Source organism: Ovis aries, chromosome 25 (assembly GCF_016772045.2).
Source record: "Ovis aries strain OAR_USU_Benz2616 breed Rambouillet chromosome 25, ARS-UI_Ramb_v3.0, whole genome shotgun sequence".
In the NCBI taxonomy this organism is placed as follows: Eukaryota; Metazoa; Chordata; class Mammalia; order Artiodactyla; family Bovidae; genus Ovis; species Ovis aries.
In genome coordinates this window covers 42,487,234-42,505,443 of record NC_056078.1, presented here as the reverse complement: position 1 = coordinate 42,505,443, position 18,210 = coordinate 42,487,234, and the positions used below count along the sequence as shown (strand labels likewise).

General features: G+C 50.1%; 1 protein-coding gene across 2 annotated transcripts in view; it reads right to left on the bottom strand.

The window, feature by feature from the left end:
* The window catches only part of C25H10orf71 (chromosome 25 C10orf71 homolog), a 50,412-nt gene extending 32,473 nt beyond the window's left edge, over nt 1-17,939 (bottom strand). For both annotated transcript variants that reach the window (XM_060406380.1, XM_027962389.2), the window contains exon 1: nt 17,820-17,939. The gene's annotated coding sequence lies outside the window, so the exon portion shown is untranslated. The remainder of the gene's footprint in view (nt 1-17,819) is intronic.
* Nucleotides 17,940-18,210: the final 271 nt, after the last annotated feature.

Sequence of the window (18,210 nt, the reverse complement as noted above, 5' to 3'; positions counted from 1 at the left end):
CTGGGAAGCCCCAGTAAAGAAGGGAGGGTAGGACCGGAAGATTATCATTTTCCAAACCCCTGACAAATGATGATCAAGACAATGATTCCTGAGGGACTCCTATATAAACACACAACACCCATGATGTGCTCTTGCCAAGCAAAAACAAACCTAAACCAGAACAAGTCTCTGCCTCTGGACTGAACTACCTGATTATAGGAATAACAGGGACGGAGGAGACTGTTAAGTGACACCACAAGGAAGCAATCAGCAAGGTCCAGGGCATGGAAAACTCTACAGGGCAAGCGGCCGACTTCCTTAACAAATAAGCCACTGAAATCAAAGTGGGTGGAAGCCGTGGATTATGAGGCACCTGGAGACACAGGGATTAAGCGCCGCACGCAGACGCTCTTTGGCTCTTGGTTCTAACACACCCTCCAGAGCAAACATTTGTAAGACACTCGGGTAATCTGAATGCTTCCTGGGTATTTGATGTTATTCAGGAATTACTGCTAATGTTTTAGACATGAAGATGGTATTTGAAAAAAGCAGCTTTATTATTTATCAAGATCTACACCAATGCTTCCCAGGTAGCACTCGCGGTAAAGTACTCGCCTTCCAATGCAGGAGGCGTAAGAGATGCGGGCTTGATCCCTGGGTCATGACGATCCCCTGGAGGAGGGCGTGGCGGCCCATTCCAGTACTCTTGCCTGGAGAATCCCACGGACAGAGGAGCCTGGCAGGCTACAGTCCATAGGGCTGCAGAGAGTTGGATATGACTGAAGTGACTTAGCACGCATGCACGCTAATATTTAAGAATGAAATGATATGACATCTGGGACTTATTTCTGAGTGATGCAGTGTATGGAGAAATGAGTTGGAGTATATGAAACAAGATTTTTGAAGAGCTGGGAGAGTTGGGTATTTGTTACACTGTCTTCCGAACTTGTGTTACATTTGAAATGTTCCATAATTTTAAGAAAATAGAAAATTCCCTGGGACAGGAAGGAGAGAATGAGAGGGTCAGAGTGAGCCGAGGGGAAGGTGGGAGCTTCTGCGAAGAGGAGAGACACAGCAGGGAGCCGGACACCAGCAGGCTCCGCGGGAGCCAGGGCGAGACCTGAGACCGTCCGAGAACCACGTGGCTGAGGAGGTGGCACCTGGGCCTGCCTGGCCAGTCCCTCAGACTCCAGTCTGTCTGGTAACCTCACTTAGGGTTATCTGATATAAAGTGGCTTTAGCGAGGCCAACAGCTCTACAAATGTTGGCAGGTACACAAAGCATCAGAAACAGCTAAATGCCCAATTTTAGAGTTTGATTGGCTAAGGCTAGACTTAAAAATTAACACATTAAAATAGAAGAAAATATTGTGTAAGAGCATTAAGTAATCAGTGGCTTCCCTGGTGGCTCAGATGGTAAAGTGTCTGCCTGCAATTCCAGAGACCCAGGTTCGTTCCTTGAGTTGGGAAGATCCCCTGGAGAAGGAAATGGCAACCCACTCCAGTACTCTTGCCTGTAAAATCTCATGTACAGAGGATCCTGGTAGGTTATAGTCCTTGGAGTTGCAAAGAGTTGGACACAACTGAGCAACTTCACATGGTTCCGTGTTTCCATTAAGTAATCAAGTAAAGATGGAGTTTATATAATTAATGTAAAAATGTATATATATTCATGGGAAAAAACTTAAAAATTGTAATAATGTAGTTACAGGGAAAAAAGTTCTCAAATAATATATAGCCCAGCGATAGGTAAAATGATACCTAAAACCAACAAATATTGCTTTGTCAGTAGAATATGGGCATGTGTTGATTTTTCCTTTTATTTTCTTTTAAATGATGGTGTGTTTTTCATTGAGATGATTTGCCACAGGGTGAAGAAAACCTGTTACTACTTTTGACGAGAGATTATGGTTGGACCAACTTGCAGGGAAACCTGAGTCCAGAGCTTTAGTGAGACACTTTCCGTTCCCCCGCCCCACACCCCCGGCTGGAGCCACCTTCGCTTGGCCAAGGTGGATGGTTAATTTCACTGGTGACATTAACGCCCCTGGAATGGATGTATGGGATGGTGGAGCTAAAAATATCCCAGTGCAGGGGCAGTTTCTCTAGGAAGCCCAGAGCTGTCTACTTTCTCCCAGGGGCTGGGGAGGCCACTCTCTGGCGGCCAGTGCTGCGAGGTGATAACCATGGCTGGGGTAAGATCTGCTTCTGGACCCTTGCACACGTTAAGGACCCCTTCTAGGCATTGCTTTTGCTGCAGAGGGTCACCTCGGGCCCTCACCACGGGGGCTGCCCAGCTCTTGTACCTGTAATCCCATCGGAGCTCTGGCTTCCTTTTGGGGAATGCAAGGCGGCAAGGCCCCTGCCCGTCCTCGGCTCCTCCACATCCTCTCACATCCTCCTGTCCAGTTTTAGAGAAGAGTGGGGGAAGCAGATACCCATGGTGGGACCAGAGCTGGCTAAGGTGCCCTGGGAGGCTGGACCTGAGTCAGACTGTATGCTCTGAGATGAGCGGTTCTGCAGGTCACCATGTCCGCTCCAGGTTCACTACCTGACATTTGGGTCTCAACCCTCCAAGACTATTACTGCTTCCAGAAGCTTCCAGCAGCCCAAATACAGACAGCTGCAAGGTTTTTGCACAACTTCATGGGTATTCTTGCCTGGAGAATCGCCATGGACAGAGGTGCCTGGCAGCCCATGGGGTTGCAAAGAGTTGGACATGACTGAGCGACTCAGCACACACACACACACACACACACACACACACACACACACACACGGGCACCCACTAGTTGGAGTTCTGTTGGCGTGAATGGCCTGCAGAGGGCTATCCCACTGTTTACAAGGCACTGGCTCTCTGTGCAGCCCTTTGAGGAGGGCTCCGGATGCAGCCTCATCATGTCCCACTTTCCTGCAGAGGGAGCGGGGTCCTGGGGACTTGTGGAAGGCAAATGGTGAGTCCAGCAGATAACAGAGCTGGGGTCAGATCTAGGGCACCCAACAAGCCTTCCAGGGGCGTTCTGGCTCTCTCCTGGCCTTCTTGGAGGAAGCAGCACACACCCTTCCTTGCACACCCCTCATTCTCAGCTCCAGTCCTCAGGGTCGCCTAGTGCAGTCTATGGCCAGAGGGGACCCAAAAGGCTGCAGGAGGCTTTTGCTCTAAAGTAATTTGGATTGGTTCAGTTCAGTTCAGTTCAGTTCAGTCGCTCGTGTCCAACTCTTTGCGACCCCATGAATCGCAGCATGCCAGGCCTCCCTGTCCATCACCAACTCCCGGAGTTCACTCAGACTCACGTCCATCGAGTCAGTGATGCTATCCAGCCATCTCATCCTCTGTCTTTCCCTTCTCCTCCTGCCCCCAATCCCTCCCAGCATCAGGGTCTTTTCCAATGAATCAACTCTTCGCATGAGGTGGCCAAAGTACTGGAGCTTCAGCTTTAGCATCATTCCTTCCAAAGAAATCCCAGGGCTGATCTCCTTCAGAATGCACTGGTTGGACCTCCTTGCAGTGGTTAGCAGCCTTTAAAGCCTGGGAGGTTCGGGAGGCGGGTGTGGCAGTGGCATCTCCGACTACTTTTCACATGGAAGGTCGGGCACCACTGGGTGGCGGGATGTGCGGGGCTGCCCCTCCAGACGAGGCATGTGCCCTCCTGCTGGCCACCAGCTAACTTCATCATTTTCATACCTGCCAGGACTGTTTGCAACTCCATTCTGAGCAGGGGATGGCTTAGGGTGTGCTGGAGAGGGATGGTCTCCCCAAAAGCCAGCTGGGGGGCCGGACCCTGAACACCCTGCCTATCAACCTCCTTGCCAATGGACACCCTCAAACACTCAGAGAACTGGGTGTCACGTTGAGCTGAATTAAACCTTGAAGAACACGTAAACTAGGAAGCGTTCCACCGGCATTAATACTGAATAAGGCTTATCTTCAGGAACATTTACCTGCTGTGAGCAGATATGTCTTCATGAAATATGAAATCCACCCAAATTTATTAAAACCGCCTGCGTCTAAGTGGGAACTCAAACCGAGCAGCCCTCCTTTAGAGCCTCATTATTATTACAGCATTATTTATTTATATCCTACCCTAAGACAGACGTGATGTAATCCAGTAATTAAGATTGTTATGATTGAATATTTATTAAGCACCTACAATAAGCCAGCCACTGATCCACATAAAATGAGTCTCTCTCCTCCAGAGCTGCCATCTTGCTGCCATGGGGAGCTCAGCGCCTCTCATAGGGGAGCAGGCAGGAGCTTAATGGATTTTGTCTTCCCTGAGCAAGCCTGAGAGAAATGACGCTGATCAGAAATTGGGCCCAGTTTAGTCTCGCAGTTCAGTTGGAGTGAAATGAAAACAATCCATCGCTGGCTTGGAGAAGAGATGGGTGTGCGTGCAGAGGAGCTGTCCACCCCACACGAGGCATCTCAGAGCCCCGGGTAAGCGGGGCTGTGGCCCCCTCTGGGTGCCTCTGGGGCAGTAGGTGTGGGCAACTTCCTGTGCACGTGTAACTCACCCCCAGGCCCAGATTGTGCTGTTCTTTTGTACTTCATGTAAAATTAGCCCCTGCTCGCCAGATTAGGGCTTCCCAGGTGGCTCACTGGGTAAAGCATCTGACTGAAACGCAGGAGACGCTGGTTCAATCCCTGGGTCAGGAAGATCCCCTGGAGGAGAGCATGGCAACCCACTCCAGTATTCTTGACTGGAGAATTTCACGGACAGAGGAGCCTGGCAGGGTATAGTCCATGGGGTCGCAAATGGTCGGACACGACTGAAGCAGCTGAGCACTCACACACACGCACTGCCAGGTCACACTCAGCACAGGCTGGGTCTCTGTGCTAGCATGGGGGCCGCCAAGGGAAGCAAACACAGCCTCAGGCCTCCTGGAAGTCCCCAGACAAGGTCCCAAGGGAGCGTCCTCCATCTGCCCAGTCCCACTGCTCCAGGACAGCCTGTGCAAAGTCCGGGCTTCTTGTCTGCCGGGCTCTCCCTTTCCATCTTCTGTGTTTCCCCACACTGGGCTGCTTCTCCCTAAAAGGACCTGCTGGGTTGTGAGCTGGCCAAGAGAGAGCCTGTAGGCTGGGCTGTCTGGATTCTACCTGGACTCTGTGCCTGAGCATTATTTGTAGAGTGAAAGAGTAAATAAATGGATAAAAGCACTAAGGGGTCAATGAACGAAACACCGCTGTAAATGTATACCTGGCATTGATACATGAACTTCTATGACCAAGCGCTTCCCTAGTGGCTCAGATGGTGAAGAATCTGCCTGCAATACAGGAGACCCAGGTTTGATCCCTGAGTCAGGAAGATCCTCTGGAGAAGGGAATAGATGCCCACTCCATTGTTCTTGCCTGGAAAATTCCATGGACAGAGAAGCCTGGCGGGTTACAGTCCATGGGGTTGCAAAGAGTTGACCACGACTGAGTGACTAGCACTTAAACTCCACCATCACTGCCTGGAAAAACCTAGTCTCAATTCAAAGATCAAAGAGTGCCAGAAAAGGGACTTACAGGGGCACTCACTCACTCCTTCAATCCCTGTGCTGCTATAGTTCTGAGTACTGGAGGCCCTGAGACGCACACCCGGGCCTGACCCCCACCCAGGCTCAGCATTTCAGAGCTCCCTGCTGGCAGGAGGTGGGGATTGCAGGTCGTGTTTTCACCATCACCAGGGAGATGTGTGTGTGTGTGTGTGTGTGTGTGTGTGTGTGGTAAAGCCAGAGAATCTCTGCCCAGGCTCCCAGGCTGCTGGTCCCTTGGTGCTCAGCTTCTATAGGAAAAATTGCCTAAGGTGCAAGGAAGCCGAGAATGAGCTGAGGAGGTATCCATCAGAGACTAGCTTGAATTTGGTGTTTGAAGGATGGTTTCGGGGATGAGAAAGCATTAAAATGGTCTGTGAGCAGTATGCAGAAGGGGGAAATGATGCCACAAACTTAAAATGGTGAGGCATTCCAACAGCTGGTGCAATTAAAAGGTGTATTGGAAACTGAAAGGGCTAAGAAGCCGTCTGCATTCTCCCTTTGGGATGAGGGCTCCTTCTTCTCGCCTTTCCTCCCGCCCTCACTTCCTCTTGTATTTCCTTCCTTCCTAGTAGAATTTATTTTTCTCATTATAGACAATCTGACAATTTAGGAGTGGAGGAAAGAAAGTAGAGGGAAAAACCCACTCAGGGAGGTTGACATGGGGGAGCTGTGTCTGTGTTGGGTAGGGGTATATGGGAGATTCCTAGACCTTTCACTCTGTCTTGGTATGAACTGAAAGAAAACTGCTCTTAAAAATTAAGTCTGTCAAAAACAAAAGCAAAAACCACCCTCTACCCATAAGTCCCATGCACTATTATTCAGTCACTTTTTTTTTTAACATAGTTGTGCTCATACCATCTGGATAATTTCTTAACTTTCTTTTGCCATTAAACTTCGTAACAAAAGCATCTATTTCCATATTATGAATTCTTCTGAAACATTTTTTGTTGAAGTACAGTTGATTCACAATACAGTGCTCGATTCTGGTGTACAGCTGAGTGATTATGATAGACAGAGATTATAGTTCTTTCTCAGATTATATCTGATTTGTGTTATTGCAAGATACTGAGTACAGTTACCTGTTATATGGTAGGACCTTGTTGCTTGAATATTATATTTTATACGTAGTAGTCTGTATCAGCTGATCCCAGACTCCTAACTTATCCTTCCTCCTCTTCTCCCTTTGGTAACCACGGTTTGTTTTCTCTGTCTGTGAGTCTGTTTCTGTTTTGAAAATAAGACCATTTGTATCATAGTTTAGATTCCAACTATAAGTGGTATCATTTGATACTTGTCTTTGTTTGCCTTACTTACCATGATAATCCCTAGGTGTGTCCATGCTGCTGAAATGGCATCGTCTCATCCTTTTTTTGTGGCTGAGTAGGATTCCACCGAATACGTGGACCGCGTGTTCTTATTCCGTTCGTCTGCTGATGGGCGTTTAGGTTGCTTCTGTTTCTTGGCTATTGAAAATAGTGCTGCGCATTCAATTGGGTGCATGCGTCTTTTCAGACTAGAGTTTTTTCCCGGGTGTGTGCCCAGAAGTGGGATTGCTGGGTCATGTGGCAACTCTGGCTTTTTAAGGACCTTCCATACTGTTTTCCACAGTGGCGGCACCAGTTTGCCTTCCCACCAAGAGTGCTGGACGGTTCCCTTTTCACCACATCCTGCCCAGCGTGCGTTGCTTGTGGGCTTTTCAGCGAGGGCCGTTCTGAGTGCTGTGTAAGGTGATACCTCACTGTGGTTTAATTTGCATTTCTCTAATAATTAGTGATGTTGAGCATCTTCTCATGTGCGCGTTGCCATCTGTATGTCTTCTTTGGAAAAATGTCTATTTAAGTCTTCTGCCCTTTTTTTCAATTCGATTTATTTGTTGGGTTTTTTGTTTATTTGTTTGAGTTGTATGAGCTGTTTATATATTTGTTCAGTCACATCATTTGTGAATATTTTCTCTCAGTCCGTAGACTGTTTTTGCATCTTATTTATGGTTTCCTTTACTGCACAAAAGTTTATGTTTGATTAGGTCCCACTTGTTTATTTTTGCTCTTTATTTCTAATGCTTTGGGAGGCTGACCTGAGAGCACTGCTATTGTTTATGTCAGAGAATGTCTGCCTGCGTTCTCTTCCAGGAGTTTTACAGCGCCCTGTCTTGTATGTGAGTCTTTAAGCCATTTGGGGTTTATTTTTGTGTGTGGTGTGTATGGTGTTCTCACGTCATTGATTTACGTGTAGCTGTCCAGCCTGCCCAGCACCGCTTGGTGAAGACGCTGACTTTTCTCCGTCTTTCATTCTTGCCTCCTCTGTTGGAGGGTAACTGACCGCAGACTTGCGGGCTGACTCTCGGGCTCTCTGTTCGGCTCCATCGATCCTTATGCCTGTTTTTGTGTCAAGAGCGCATTGTTTTGATCACTATAGATTTGCAGTATTTTCTGAAGTCCGGGAAGATTATGTCTCCGGCTTTGTTCATTTTCCTCAGGATTGCTTTGGCAATTTGGAATCTTCTGTGACTCCATATAATTTTTAGAGTTATTTATTCCAGTCCTGTGAAAGATGTCATGGGTAATTTGATAGGGATTACATAAAACCTATAGATTGCTTTGGGTTGTATGGCCATTTTGACAATGTAGTCCTTGCAATCCAAGATGAAATATTGTTTTAAATGGCTTGATATTCCAAATTATGGAATTTCAATGTATTTGGCTCCTTAGGAAATGCTACAATGAAGATGTTTATAGGCAAGATGTTTTTATTTGGATTTATTGTCTCAAGATGTATTTGCAGATGTGTGATTATCGGATTGAAGAGATTCACATTATCAAGCCCTGTATGCGTACATCTTGCCAAATTGCTTTCCACTGCCACCAGTGATGAGTAAGCCTGCCTGTTTGACCACGTCTTTGGCAGCATAGGGTATTTGCTTTTTATGGCTCCTTGCTACTATGGGCTGTAAGAGACAACCTTGGTTATAACTTAGACCAGGTGTACAGTGCCCTTGGGGTGACACAATTACAGGGCAAATGGGGCAGGGTTCTCAGCCAGGCACAGGGCGAGGCAGCCTTCCTATTACCCACGCTGGGAGCAGAGGGAGGAAGCCTAGGTGAGCGCAGGGCCCAAGCTGCTCTTTAAGGCAGCCTGGGGGTGCTACGAGACAGCACGGTCTAATGTAAGGGGCTGTTTAGAGCTCTGCGTGGGCTTGAATCCATTTTTTCTCTAAACTATTGGCTGTGTGCTTTTGGGCACAAAGTTACCTCCTACGTCTCTGCTTTCTTTAATATACATCTCGAGACTAGAAGGCTCCCAGGAACAGCTGTTTGGGGATATAAAGGGATAACCTTCCCACAGGAGAACTTCGAGAAAGGCAAGTCCCTTTCTTCTTTCTGCTTCACTCCCAGATCCCCCAGGAGTCAGGTCACAGCCGGCTGCAGGCCAGTGCAGTGTCTCCACTGGAGCTGGAAAGGACAGAGCCCACCCCTCGGCAAGCCCTGCTTGCTGCCCTGCAGCTCTGGATGTTGCTGCCCACGCTGTGCCTGGCATACCCCACACATGGGTGAGGCCAGGCCATTTAGTGTTCTGTGGGGTGAGTGTCTTGAGGCCAGCCTCGCATCATTTTTCTTCCTTGTCTTTGGGATGAGATCATGAGAGTCGAGCCTGGTAATTGCTCAGGAAAATAAGGCTCCTTTTTAATCAGGTGCTAAAAGTGCTTTCAGCAGCCTCGTGCAGTGCTGCTGACGGGAGCAGCTTCCAGCCAATATTGTGATGCTTCAAAGAGCAGAGGTAAGACTGCTTCTGGGGAGGAAGCACCATCACACCTGCCCCCAGCCTTGATTTCCTCGGACCATTGAACACACAGGTCAAATTCAGAGATGGGAAATACCGATGTGTCTGCAACACAGCTATTGCTGAGTCCCCCGTTGAGCATTTAGGCAACCCCTTCTCTGCGTGTTCCATTCAGTTTCTTTGTCTGTAGAATGGGGATACATCGGCTGAAACTTAGCTCGTTGGGTGTGAGGGTCAGGGGAAGAGGAGGGGGAGGCACAGAGCTTGCGGCGCTGTGTGCTTTTCATGTTATGCTTCATTTGCTCTTTTCAGAAGCTCCACGAGGTGGGGAGCACGATTACGTGGGATGAAGATTCACCTGCTCACAGTTCAGTCCCCCTTCCCCGGGCCCAAGCGCTGTCTGCACAGACTCCCTCCTATCGTTGCAGGCACCCGGGGGTGCAGGAGGAAAGCTTGGCTTTGTAACCCACAACCAACATGCTTCTTAGCCAGCTTGCGCAGAAACGGAGCTGACTGCTTTTGGCCTCCACCTCTAGGCCCAAAGCACCGGGCAAGTCACAAATCTCCCCAGCACTGGGGAAAACATATGTTCAGAAAGAGGAAACTTTGCTGAGCAGATCGTTAAGGCTGCGCGGCTGGGGCGGTACGGGGTGGAGGTGCTCTCTGCTACCCCCCTCCCCAGCCTTTTGGTTCTGCTCCTGATAACATGGTAGGTCAAGCATGTGGCTAAATATAGCCGCCCTCCCAGCTGGGCTGTCATCGGGACTGTCAGGAGCGTGTCCAAAGTTTTCAGACTGGAACTTCTCAGTTAAACTCAGTTATGGGGGGCAGGGATCTTGTTTTCAGAAGTCCTCCCCTCCGCCCCTTAAACTGTAGACCCAGGGACAGACCCCGTAGGGCCGACTAGAAGGCAGGGGAAGTCAGATGGGGGCAAAGAGCGCCTGGACCTGCAGACCTGAGCATGGCAGCAAGCTGAGTCCTTGAGACCCAAGTCTTGGGTTCCTATGCCCAACAGCCTTGGGAACACGGCTGCCTCACAGGCGCTGTCGGGCCCATCTTTAGGGCCAGGGTAAGTCACTGGCTCATCGCTGGCAGTGTGGGCACTTGGACAACCGTTGACCCTCTGAGCCACACTGGCCTCATGCGTAGGAGAGAGTCATGGTAACCTTATGCTCGCTGCTATAGCGAATAAAGGAAAACAAGAGAGTGCTTTCTGTTGAAGCGCCTCACTCTGGTGGAACTAGACTCTGCCACACGATACAGGCTTTGCCCTCTCTCCATCAGCCCTGCCGTGCAGGTATCTGGTTTGGCCCAGACAAACTGTTCTAAGCATCTCTGTGTGCTGGGAGCTTGAAGCTCCAAAAAATAATGAGTTCAAGGACACACAGACAGGATACAGCAGAGACAGGAAGATATTCATCTGATATGCCATCCTCCCTTTTCACCCAGGGACGTCACTTGTACTGTTCTCTGCTTTATTGGTCTGCGAATTCTTAAGGAGGAGGCCAACTGAGGATAGAGAGGCAGGGCTGAGGGAGGGAACTCAAAGGGGGCTCAGTCCTGATGGAGCAGGTTAGGGGGCCCAGGACTGCTGCACTGATCCATCTGAAAACCCTAGGGGCATCATTCTATGTCAGTGCCATCCCTGGATTTGTGCCATCCTTAGCCCGTGCAGCTAAATACAGTGGTCCCTATAGGGTCACTTTCTTCCAAGGCTGCCTTGGCCCCTGGAAGATACAGGCTGGGTGTGTTCAAACTTTTTCTCCAGCCTTCTGAGCTCTACAGGCTCCCAGTTTAGGAGGAGGGGTTGAAATTTGCTTAACTGAAGGGGTTTATTTTTATTAGTGTCTGTTTCCCCCTATCCAGTGGTGCAACGCACTGTAGGTAGTTTGTCTGGCTTTGAATCTTCCATTTATTCCAGAAGCATTTGTTTTGTAAATACTATGGGTCAGGCAATGGGATACAGCTGCGAACAAGACAGGATCTCTGCTTTCATGGAACTTACACTTGGGGCTTGAGGGTGGGGATTTCTAGATGAGGGTAGAGAGCAGACAGCACCAGGCCATGTGGAGCCTTGCTGGCCAGGGACATGGAGTTTGCATTTTATTCAGTGTTATAGGAAGCCAACGGTGGGTTTAGTCACAGGTCCAATAGGATCTGATAAACATTTGAAGAAGCTTTCATAGTGGCATTATGTACAATTGCTAAGATATGGAAGCAAGGTAGGTGTGCATCAACAGGTGAATGGATAAAGAAGAAGCGGCATACACACACACACACACACACACACACACACACACACACACACACACACTGGAACACTGCTCAGCAATAAAAGATGAAACCTTGCCTTTTGCAGCAATGTGAATGCACTTGGAGGGTATTATGCTAAGTGAGACAAGCCAGACAGAGAAAGACAAGCCCTGTGTGGTACCACTTATCTGTAGAATATAAAAAATACAATAAACTGGTGAATATAACCAAAAAGGAGACTCACAGGCATAGAGGCTAGACTAGCGGTTACAGTGGGGGGAGGGAAGGGAGGAGGGGCAATGTAGGGGCGGAGGATTAAGAGGCACAAACTGAGGCATAAGATAAGCTACAGGGATGTATTGTGCAACACGGGCAGTGTAGCCAGTATGTTATAGTAACTATAAATAGAGTATAACCTTTAAAATTGTGAATTACTTTATTGTATACCTTTAACTTATATAATATTATACATCAACTATACTTCAATGAAAAAATAAATACATTTAAGAAAGATTTCTCTGACTGCAGCATGGAAAAGGGAACGTTGTAGGATGAGATGGGGCAGGGCCAGTCGAAGGACATTGTAGGTGTTCAGAGGGGAGAAGGTGGCCTGGAAGGTCAGAGAAGAGAGGCAAGTGGGGAGGTTATTTGGGGTAGAATTTGGCTCTGGGCACTTGAATATGAGTGATGCGGAAGAGGAGACCCCAGCAGGACTCCCGGCGCCGAGTGCTCGCTCACACCGTCTGCCTCAGTTGGGGCAGCGTAAGCTTTAGGAAGCCACTGTGCAGTGGGCTGGTTTCCACCGCTAACAGGAGCGCGTCTGTGTAACTGATCGCAATATCGATTCATTTTAACAGTCACAGCAGTCTTACAAGACAGAGGTGCTGTGCTATGTCACTCTTAGTCATTCAGTTGTGTCCAATTCTGCGACCCCACGGACTGCAGCCCACCAGGCTCCTCTGTCCATGGGGATTCTGCAGGCCAGAATACTGGAGTGGGTTGCCATGGCCTCCTCCAGGGGATCTTCCCAACCCAGGGATTGAACCCAGGTCTCCCTCATTGCAGGTGGATTCTTTACTGTCTGAGCCCCCAGGGAAGTCCAAGAGAGGTGCTACTGTTGGCTAAATAGTTTGCTCAGCTCACTTGTCTGGTTGCCCAAGCATCCTGATTCCTCCAGAAAATTAGTCTCAGCTATAGCTGTCATCTCTCCCTCAGGCCTCCAGCTCTGGGTATCAGAGGGAGCTTGGTTTTCGCCCACTGCTGAGGGATCTGGTCCACACTGGAGAATTTCATGTATATCTTCCCCTTTAGACAGAGGACTGCAATTATTCCCCTTGTGAGTTTGCTAAAAGCTAAATGAACTGTCCCAACTCTCCGTCTCTGAAACAGATGAGATTTACCCTGGAGGGGATGTGGGGCTGCACTGAACCTCCCAGGGGGTCCGGCGCCCCTGCTGAGGGGCCCACTGAAAGACCTGAAGTCCCTGACCCCAGAGACGCCAGCAGTGTCTTTTGAGCCCATCTGGGAGTTTCTGCAGAACAAGAGCGCTCTCCCTCAAGCGGCCCCACCTAGACGCCTGCGTGCAGCGGCTGCTCCACGTGCCAGTGGGGAGGGCTTGTGAGGGCAGCTGACATTAGCACGTGGTCAGCATCACACACTCACAGGAGAGGAGAGAGGTGCACAAGGTGAACGGCGCGGGCCTTGGAGCCCCCAGGCCCCTGCCCTTTATCTTACATTGAAACTTCACCCCAGTATGTCTTTGCATGGATCACTGGGCAGTCCCCTGGTCATAAAGGCCTGTTCTTCTGAGTGCAGTGGGATGTGCCTGCTCAGAGTCTTGGGATGAATTGCCCCACGTGTGAGCTGGTGCACACATGCTAAGCATTGGTGTGCGTGCGGAAGCACCACAGCTCTCCTGTGGACCACGACAGAATCAGAATGAAGAGAGTGGCACTGGGTGCAGCTGGGGGCTCAGGTACAGATCTGTGCCTGGCCCCTCGCGCCTGTGAAGGAGGCATCATAATCTCCACCTCCAAGAGGAAGAAAATGGGGCTCTGGCTCACAGTAGCCCTCTACAGCAGGGTCAGCCGTGCACCCCACCCGCATGGCCTACCTCTCGATATGACCCCTTTGGCTCCCGCCTGGCCATCCATTGTGTTAACTGAGCGCTTGAACAGCATTTGAAGGCCAGGTTAGGTGCTTGAATATATTGCCACATTAATAACTTCAGGACATTTCAGGCAGCATTGAAATAGTAAATTAGGACACGACGGGCCATATATTCAAGGCAGAGAGCTGAAGTATCATTTTATTACATGTGCCATGGAATTAAAGGCTTAATTTTCTTTTAAAAGATGGTGATGCATCATTTCCTGCAGCCAGGTAAAAACAGTTAGCAGAAATGATTTATCTCTCCTTCCATTTAAAAATACGAAACTGGAATCCCAGGATCTAGCTCTCTGTTATTTATCTCTGCCTGGAGGGCACTTGAGACTTTGATCAGTCATTCTGACTTGAAGGACAGGCCAGATCCTGGCTGTGGTCATGAGAGGGAGGTGAGTGCAGAGCAGTGGCTGTCTCTATGGGTTAGGGGAGTGTGGCTTCTCACACAAGGCTCAGAGGACCGGTCGACTGTGTTCCTTTCCCAACTCTGGCCATAGGCTGGCTCTGCAGTCACTGTTTACCTCTTGAAACATAGTTTTCTCACCTACAAAATGGAATCACAGGTGAGTTTATGGTGGGGCTGTTGTAAGGTGCTCATGAGATTATAGGTGGAAAGAAAGTGGGCCTTCGGGGGCTCTTGCACAACTAAGTCACATTTGCGGAAGAAAGTTTTAGAATGGCTCTTTATTTTCTGACAGTAAAAGTAATACTCATTGAGGGGCTTCCTGGGTGGTGCTAATGGTAAAGAAGCTGCTTTTCAAGGCAGGAGACTTAAGGGAGGTGGGTTCCAGGAAGATCCCCTGGAGAAGGGAATGGCAACCCACTCCAGTATTCTTGCCTGGAGAATCCCATGGACAGAGGAGTCTGGTGGGCTACAGTTCACAGGGTGGCAAACAGTCAGATACGACTGAAGTGACTCAGCACAGCACCCTGATGTACTCATTGAGAGGAAATTTGGAAATTATAGAAAAGAGCAAAGAAGAAAATAAAGGAAATGGTATAATATGGCCTGGAGATGATTGTTATTTTTCCTTTTTTGGCATAGTTTTAAAAACAAAATTCGATTCCTAAACATTTACAAATTAATATTCTGGTACTCTGCTTTTCCGGCTTGATATTCCCAACACCAGCTTCACCCTTAATGACTGTCCACAGCTTCTTTGCGTGACTGCACACGATTCTTATTGTATGGAACGATGCACACGATCTACGTCGACCTCTCTTGTCAGATCTTTATCTTCCTTCTTTGAAGACTACTTCCTGTGGCCACTGTAACAAGCTGGGGGTGAGAGAGGGTTCGTAGATGTTTCTTTCCTCACAGTTCTGGAGGACAGAAATCTGGGCTCAAGATGCTGGCAGGGCTGAGCTGCCTTCGAGTGCCTGGCCAGCCTCTGGCGGCTCCAGGTGTTCTGAGCTTGTGGCCGCATCCCTCCAATCTCTGCTTCTGTCTTCTGATGGCCTTCTCTTTTCTGTGTGTCTGTCTGTCTCCTCCGAGTGCTTCTAAAAGGAGACTTGTCAGAGACTTTGTCCCTGGATTTAGGACCCCCCTGGGTAATTAGGACGATCTCCTCATCTCTAGATTCTTAACTTCATTATGTCTGCAGAGATTCCTCCCAAATAAGGTCACAGTCCCAAGCTCTGGGGTTAGAATGTTGACATATCTTTTGGGGGCCACCATCCAGTCCACAGAAGCCAGGAAACCAGGGCTTAAAGAAGTCCAGGGTCACAGGGCTTCCAGGTAGTGGAGCTGGGATTCTGTCTCAGGCATCTGGCCTAAATGCATTTAATTTGCCTGAATATCTTTTTATATATGTGGAGTCATATTTTAAACGTTTGGTTTTAATGGCCTCCTTGTCTGAGGACCCTGGCTCTCTCCTCTCTGTACTTGCCGGGCCCAGTCGCCGTTGGGGACAGGCCCCACAGACCCCATCGTCTGATCCGTCCTTGCCAGTCGGGCGGGAGAGAAGGGAGCTGGCACGCAGTGAGGCCGGTGCCGGCCGTCCGCCCTGAGGGTCTCCTGCTGTCTGAGCCCAGCGTCCTCTCCATCAGGTGCTACAGGTGTCAACAGCGCTGGTGGACCCAGCGACCACCCTCAGCGTCTCGCCGTTCCCGAGGAGACCCTCAAGCAGGTCTGCCCTGCCCCCTCACTGCAGCCTGGGGGACACAACTCCCTACAGCACCCTTGACCTCCCCTTGTGGCCAGAGCGGCTAAGAGGCTCAAGTGAGTTTCCTGAAGGTGATGTTGCCATGTTGTCCACGGCTTTGCGAATCTGATTAACACAAAAGAACGGTTTGCGGGTTTCCTGGGAATGGATATGAAGTCAGAGAAGGCTCCTGTCAGGGGTCCTGAGTTGACTCATCCCCATTTCCTGCTGGGGGCCTGAGTAGTCGCCCTAGTAATCCCCCTCTTGGGGGCAAGATCCCTCTGGTGAGCCTCTGTGAGGACTGTCAGCACCCAGGAAGGGGAGGTCATGCCCCTTATTATTCCTGGGTCTCCTGAGTCTTGGGCCCTCCCTGAGCCAGCCTGCTTCTGTACCTGGGGACGGAGCCAACTGCTGTCCTCATGCAAACTGGGGCTCAGGGCAGGAGGAGGGGGGGCACCTCATACATGACAGGGGCAAGGCCAGGTGGTTGACGATCAACCACAGTCATTCTGGGACTTAGGTAAAATTATACCCATTTTAGGGCTTCCCTGGTAGCTCAGACAGAAAAGCATCCACCTGCAAATGCGGGAGACCTGGGTTCTCTCCCTGGGCTGGGAAGATCCCCTGGAGGAGGGCATGGTAATCCACTCCACTATTCTTGCTGGGAGAATCCCCATGGAGAGAGGAGCCTGGCGGGCTAGAGTCCACGGGTTTGCAAAGAGTCAGACACGACTGAGTGACTGAGCACAGCACATACCCATTTTAAAGATGAGAAAACGGAAAGAAAGAAATGACTTGTCCAAGGTCACATCAGCAGCAGGGACCAGCACCCCTTGCCTCCGTAGTGGAGGCAGTGAGTCCTTTTCCACAGACTATCCCTACCACATGCTGGTTCTGTTTCTACTTTAGTATAAGCTTAACCCTGAGAAGGTCATAGGCAGGCTTCTTCAGGAAAGACAGGGCTTGACAAGTGAATGAAAAGGATACAGGTTTGGTTTCAGGCTTGGAATCTGAATGTTCTGACCATGAGCAGCTGGGCCAGAGTCCAGAGTCAGGGGAGGGAGGCAGAGGAGGAGTCTGTGGGCTGCAGGTACCGGAGCCCTTAAGTCCCTCGTGGGTTGCATGAGTGTCCCCGTGACAGCATGAGGCTGTGCTGATCACTCCATGTGACCAGGTGCCCGGCTGGAGTGGATGGAACTCTGAAGCTCCAACAGACTTTCTCAGTGGGAAAGGTTAAACGGAAAAGATGTCCAAAGTCCTGGGAAATGAGCCCAGGCTCTGTGGATGGAGATAGGAGCGTCACACATACTGTCTCATCTAACCTCCCTAGCAGTTCAGCAAAATAGGCTGGGCTATGTCCACATTACAGACTAGGAGATGAGGCTCAGAGAGGTCAAGTGACTTGTCTAGGATAACACAGCGAGAAGAAGATGCAGCTGAGATTCAGTGCTTCCTGAAGCTTGCGGCTCAGAACACGAGCAGGGGGCAAATCTGGCCCCATTCTTCCTGCGATAGCTACTCAGAAATTTACTCTTACAGGGAGAAGTGCTTAAAGACATACAAGACTCAAGAGACACGATATGGTCACAGGTGTGCCTGAGGTAGGCATCCTAGCTGGATCAGAAGCTGTTCCTGCTGTAGAGGGAAGCCTTCTGCTGGCTTGTAAGACTCCTGGTGCTGCGGAGCTGAGCATCTCCCAGGCCCAGGCCTGTGGGAGGGGCCGGGTAAGGCAGCCTGTGCGCTATGACTTCCTCTGGACAACTCTGCCCAGCACCAGTCACACTGGGGATAGACCCTGGTCCCACTCAGCCACTAATCAGCAGAGCCCCTATCCACCCACGTCCTTGGCACTGCTGCCCAGCTCTCTGCCCCCCATGAGACAGCCTGGGGCTGAAATATCACCCGGCCAAGTCCCTCCAACCTGGCCCTGCTGAGAGAGTGCTCTTTACAGCAAGAAGCGAGGGGAGCACAGAGGCTTACTCACCATAGCAGCATCCTCCTTGAGTGGCAGAAGCATGGAGGACACAACCGCCCACAGACAGTCATGGGCTGCGTGCAGGGCGCCTGCCCCGGGCACTCACACTTCCTTTCTCGGAGAGGCAATGAGGCAGCGGGAAAGAATCCACTCCCACCCAGCTGGGCCTGCCCTTCGCCTGAGACACCAGATCTGACTTGGAAGCCAGCTGGACATTCCTGTTAGGCTGCTCAGAAATGGACCACGGCCCCACCGCTCAGAGAGGCCTGAGCGCTCCCGCCCCCTGCTTCCTCTGGAGCCTGGCCCTTCTCTGCAATGCCCCCATCCCAAGGGACTGGGTCTGTGACCTTGGTGAAGCCCTCGGCTGACCCAGCTCCCGCCCTCTGGCTCTGTTCGTTTA